The sequence below is a fragment of the Myxocyprinus asiaticus genome, chromosome 24 (assembly GCF_019703515.2).
Source record: "Myxocyprinus asiaticus isolate MX2 ecotype Aquarium Trade chromosome 24, UBuf_Myxa_2, whole genome shotgun sequence".
NCBI lineage: Eukaryota > Metazoa > Chordata > Actinopteri > Cypriniformes > Catostomidae > Myxocyprinus > Myxocyprinus asiaticus.
The window spans coordinates 27,332,971-27,338,970 of NC_059367.1; the positions used below are offsets into that span (position 1 = coordinate 27,332,971).

A 6,000-nucleotide genomic window follows, 5' to 3' on the forward strand; every position below is an offset into this window, starting at 1 on the left:
CTCTGAAAGAGCAAAGTACAGTAAATGAACTTCACTGGTGACACAATTCAATCACAAATTGACAAGAAAGAAAATTGCTAATGCTGTTAACCACTCACACACAAACTTTAGTGCTGCAACTAAGGATTATTTTGATAATCGACTAATCTAACGATTATTAGAACGATTATTCGACTATTCGGGCGATTATTGCAATGATTAACCGTTAGCTCTTAACTGACTATTTAGCTAGTGCCTTGGCTTAAAAGGTTGTATTAATCATGCTTACTAACAATAAAGAGGATAAAATCATCAAAATACCTCTAAATGACATTCACCGAATCAAAGGAAAAAATATATACTTTTTATTAAGAAAAAAAATCACTGAAACAAATAATCTTGTCATCAAGTGTTTTGTCTTGTTTTCCATTTAAAATATCTAAAAATCCTTAAAACAAGATACATTTACTTGAGAAACAACATATAAGATATTTTGACTTGCTTTCAGAGAATATAATTCTATATATCTAAAAGCAAGTCTAAATATCTTATGTTGCTTCTCAGGTAAATGTATCTTGTTTTAAGGATTTTTAGATATTTTAAAATATTAAATATTATATTCAACATTCTCAATTAAAACTTTTCTTCTGCAGTATAGCTCCTAAAGTAAATGTATGTTGTTTTAAAGGAGTTTTATATATTTATATTGGAAAACAAGCCAAAACAACAACAAATTAAAAACTTATTTTGTTGCACTATATTTGTGGTCACTTCACGTGACTCATAGAAGAGGCACTGACCGCACAGAGAAAAGCCAGTTTCGGAGTTTGTAATTAATTACATGACCTGCTTTCTTATTATTTGAACTTTAATAAAGGATGCATTACAGATATAATGTCAGGGTTTTTCCTTTAAAGACGCTCTGACATGCAAGTTTTGCTTAAGTAGAATGGCAGCTCCGGCTCTGCTTTATTTCACAACGAGAGTGCTTCTGTATGCACTTATTTTGTATTCTTGTCTAATTCCTCATACTTTGCGATCAATATCACCTTAAGCTGTTTGGAAAGTTTGGAGTGCATCTGTGAGCTGTGTGTTCTTCCTCTCCTCAATCAGGCGCAAGCTGCTGTGCTGCTCTCACGCATCATCGTTAGGGTTTAATGTGGTCGCATGTTACATTAAATGAGATCAAACGACTATTCGACAACGAAATGTCGACAATTTGTTATTGTTGACGTTGTCGATAACGTCGACTTATCGTTTCAGCCCTATTTGAGTCATGATGCTGAAGTAAAGTGGAGGGAACTAGATGTTTACATAATAGTCCCACCCCCAACTCACACCACTGGTTGAGTAACGTTGTTGGGGCGGGTCTAAGCAGGTCACTCAAAACAAACACAGGAATTTTTATAGTGCCACAGAGAGACAGAGTTTACAGTTTTCAAGAAAACCTTGGTTGGGATCGAAGAAAGTATTTTAACACTGAAAAACATACTTCAGCTTTAAATATATTTTATTATATAATGCTTAACAGATCAACAGTTTGAGCACATTCAAATACAAATATTTTTTTTAAATATATGACATTTCTAACTTAAATGTACTGTTCATTAATGATCTTTTAATGCTTTACTGTATATGATGTATTAACTTTGGTTAAAATCATTAAGGAAAGCTATTAAAAAGCGTCAGTGTAAATTTCTTTAAAGCCATTGACATTTAATCATTTAGTAGACACTTTTATCCAACGCAACTTACAAATGAACCTATAGAACAAACCTCTTTGAACCTTTACATAATATTGCACAAATTTCATTCACAGCTGTTTTTACAACTTGATAAAAAAGAACTGGATTATGCAACTTTACTCTGTTCTACTGACCAACTATTTATGCATTCACACACTTTGTGTTAATCTTTCCAAAAAGATAAAAGATTCTGTCTCATGAATGTACAGTACAAGGTGCACAATGTGCTGTGTAAGTGGGTTTTTTTTCACATAAGTATAGACTATCTAACTACTGTATACTACCCTATATTTTCAGCCTTTCAGAAAAAACATAAAAGGTGAATCAGGAAAGTTTTCTGGCATCCACGTCCATGCTCAACATGGTCACACAGTGAATGTTGCTTCTGAATGTTCTGCCCAGACATCAGCCCGATTATGCCGAGTTACTGACAAGTGGCATCTCCCATCAGACATTTTTGCATTGGTACAAGCATGATTACCTTCTATTGCACAACTGGAAGCCCGTTGCGTCAACTGCATGGGAGACCCAAGTAACATCCTGCATTGAAACCAGGAAGTAATCATGTTTGCATTCTTAGTGTCGAATGCGATTCAGTGGTTCCAATTTCCCTTTAAGATTACATTTTTACTCCACTGACGGTTAGTTTAGGGTTGGGGTTTCGCTGTTTGAAACATCTTATACCTAACAATAAATGGGACAATCATGTATGCATACACTACCCACTGAAAGATATTTACATGTTTGCTGTAAATTGTTAAATTCTTATATATTAATTGTATTATTATTATTTAGAAAAGTCAAGCAAAGTACACTTATTTCTGGAAGAAGAGCTGCAATTTACCTTCCACGAGGAATGATTCCTATGCATTCCTCATGTTCTGAAGTTATCTGGCAGAAATATCCCGGAAGAGTGCTCCACAGAATACTTTGGATCAGGGGCATCAATTTCTGTATGTGATAAAAGATGCTCTGCTCTTGATACCATATTTGCTTGTCATTTACTCTCAGGTAGCTAAGGGTGAGAAATTATTGTCTCCTGAGAGACCAGTGAGACCTATTTTTAGGAGCATCTTTTCAAAATAAGATGCAGAGGTTTTAATTATTCATATACATTAATCTCATTGCACTTGTCAAACATCCTGCTAGTGCATTTAGAACCTATGGGAATTAATAAGATATGTTTATAAAGTGCAACTTGTAATCAATTCATCATTGAATCAATAATGTATTGCAGCCAGCAATGTCAGAAAAAAAATCCTCAGCCTTACATTGACAGAACAGCAATGTAATCTCATGGAAATCAAACTTTACATAATGCAACTAATGGAACTTCCAGTATCTGCAATTAACTAAAATATTTGTTACAATTACCTGGAACCTGCAAATATAAACTGAACAGGATTTGATATAACAGAAAAAAAGTAGCAACATTGACGGTATCCACACCATAACACAAGCAGCCATGTAAACACTGTCATTTTGGTAATAATTATAATTATAAGGAATTATATTAACCTATATCTATAATTAGAATATGTTGAAAGTACAACTGAAATATAAATGCAGACAAAATTACTCTCTGAATCTACCAACAGTGGCCTACTATTCAAGAGAAGCCTGATCTATAACGCCTTTAGGGATTATTTCACTCTTCCTTTATTTGGTCTGTCATCTCCCAGTCAGTTACAGTATAGTTGGCAGCATGCACTGTCTGTGATACAAATGTATCAAAAGCATGTAACCTCTATCCCATATTTGCAAAACTCATAAAAAGGCAAAGCATATTTCTGAATATTTATGAGCCACCCCATACAAATCTCTCATTCCATCCACCAGTGTGCATAAGACAATAAATGCATCATAAAATGACAATTCAAACCGAAACAAAAGAGCACCCTTTGAAACACTGCATAAGCATGCTATTTGTAATGCAATGGCGTATGCATCATATCGACAGTGTGGTGCCCAGCAGGCTCGAGGCAGACGACCCCCAGTGACGCAACTCCATCCCTGCTGCTGCTGTTTATTTGTGGCGTCGGGTTGATGCGCTTTTGAACTGGCAGTGATGCCAACGACACAACTTACCTGTCAATGAAAATGTAGGTTACTGCTGTCTTCGTCTGCTCTTGAGATGCACACGCCAGTCCAAGCAAAGCTTATCTAGCGCTATTGCAGCACGACCTTACAGACAAAAACAAAAAAATCATAGGATCAAGGATGTACTATAGATTGTAGGTAATCTAAGCCAATTTCAGTTATTCCAGTCCATGCACAGTCGCTGTCTTCTCAGATTCTTCTTGCGTGTTTTGAGAGGGCATATAATGACGAGGGCAGTGCTGGTGTGTTGGCACGATGTTACCGGATGGTGGAGTTACGGGTCATTTGCCAACAGCTGGGCATAGACATCAGGAAGTGTTGGTACGCTATGCTATTTGATGGACAGAGGCTTTAACCAATCGTGTGGCGTATGCGTGAAGGCCAAGGACCGCCTTTGCAATTGAGTGACCAATCATTAATTAGGTCAATACTGTCGCGCGTATAAGTACACTTGTTTTGTGTACGCTACGCTGCAAATGGCACCAGGACTGCATAGAACACTCAAAATAATAATTTTAAAATTCACGCATTTATTTTTTTTTTATATATAACAAATTTCCATCAGATTGCAATTATTAATCTTTACCAAAATAAAGTAAAAAAATTAAATTAAATTAAAATACGTTTTAAAAATTATTACAGTTTAATATTTTAATTTTGTTGAAGATTACATAATTTAATTTGAAATAAATTTGTAATGAAATTGAAAATGTGTTAATCTTTAAAAGTATTATTTTGGAGCGTATATGACTGAAGAAATGTAGTGTTTATTAATTTATTTTTAAGAAGAAGATATGCAGGCATTATTTGTACCATTTTGCTTTGTTTTATGATGTTTTACAAAGTAGCCTATTTTCAGTGAGTCATGATCATTTTTATTATTCTTATTTTGATAGATGTTTAATATGATATTATAATTTTCTGCTCTGATTTAAATGATGATTTGAAAGAGATTAAACAATGTATTCTCTATGTACAGTATCACAGTCACAGACAAGTTTCCGCTGGGACTATAGGGTGACGAAATGACCATGAAAAAAAATATATATTTTGATACCTAAAAAAAAAAAAAAAGATTTATTTGTCAAGTAGAGTAGCTAGATCCACACTATTCTTCGCCATGCTGTTCCATTCTTGTTATAAGGAAGATATGTGCTTTGGGCCGAAAGTTCTAGTTTGCTCATTGATTACTGTACTGTATGTCGACCCTGCTCATGCTTACACACACTTTTTAGTGGCATCACACTGCCATGCCAAAAAAAAAAAAAAAAGTCATTATGATCTGGGGTTGCTTCAATTGGTCAGGTCTAGGTTCAGCAACGTTATGCGGCAATAAAATAAAGTCAGCTGACTACCTGAATGTACTGAATGACCAGGTTATCCCCTCAATGGATTTTTTTCTTCCCTGACGGCATGGGCATATTACAGGATGACAATGCCAAGATTCATCTGGCTCAAATTGTGAAAGAGTGGCTCAGGGAGCATGAGGAGTCATTTTCACACATGAATTGGCCACCACAGAGTCCTGAACTTAACCCCATTGAGTCTTTGGGATGTGCTGGAGAAGAGTTTATGGAGTGGTTCGACTCTCCCGTCATCAATACAAGATCTCGGCCAAAAACTAATGCAACTCTGGATGGAAAAAAATGTTGTGACGTTGCATAATTTTGTTGAAACAATGCCACGATGAATGTGCACCATAATCAAAGCTAAAGGCGGTCCAGCGAAATATTAGAGTATGTGACTTCTTTTTTTGTTTTTGGCAAGGCAGTGTATTATGGCATCATAGTTGGCATGGAATTTGGAGCTGGCACTTTGTGACATCATAAAGCTTGGAATTTGTAATTCAGCTATATAAAGCCCATGTTTTTCCAGGTTTGCTTGTCTTCGGGTGACAACTCACTCAAGGCCACTCTGAGGTGAAAGTCCTGCGAGTGAATGGGGTGGAAGATGTGTGATTTACAGGGTAGGATGGTGGTGGTGCGGTAGTGTGGTAATAAACATATTATTGAGATTAGTGATTTTGTGCATTATGTAATGTTATTTTTTTATCGAATTAATTACACGATGTGCCAATTAATTATTTGAATTAATCGCAATTAATCGCATATTTGCTCAGAAACCCACAAATATATAGTTTAGCATGTACAGGATGATGATGATGCATCAGTACATT

The 6,000-nt window shown here is 35.5% G+C and overlaps 1 protein-coding gene across 4 annotated transcripts in view; it reads right to left on the reverse strand.

Moving 5' to 3' along the window:
• Positions 1–4,123, reverse strand: part of LOC127415318 (ras-specific guanine nucleotide-releasing factor RalGPS1) — a 193,988-nt gene extending 189,865 nt beyond the window's left edge. For 2 of the 4 annotated variants that reach the window (XM_051654030.1, XM_051654033.1), the window contains exon 1: positions 3,813–4,123. The gene's annotated coding sequence lies outside the window, so the exon portion shown is untranslated. Of the gene's footprint in view, positions 1–2,205; positions 2,676–3,812 lie in introns of all 4 variants that reach the window. The other 2 variants (XM_051654032.1, XM_051654031.1) reach the window with 2 other exon arrangements.
• Positions 4,124–6,000: the final 1,877 nt, after the last annotated feature.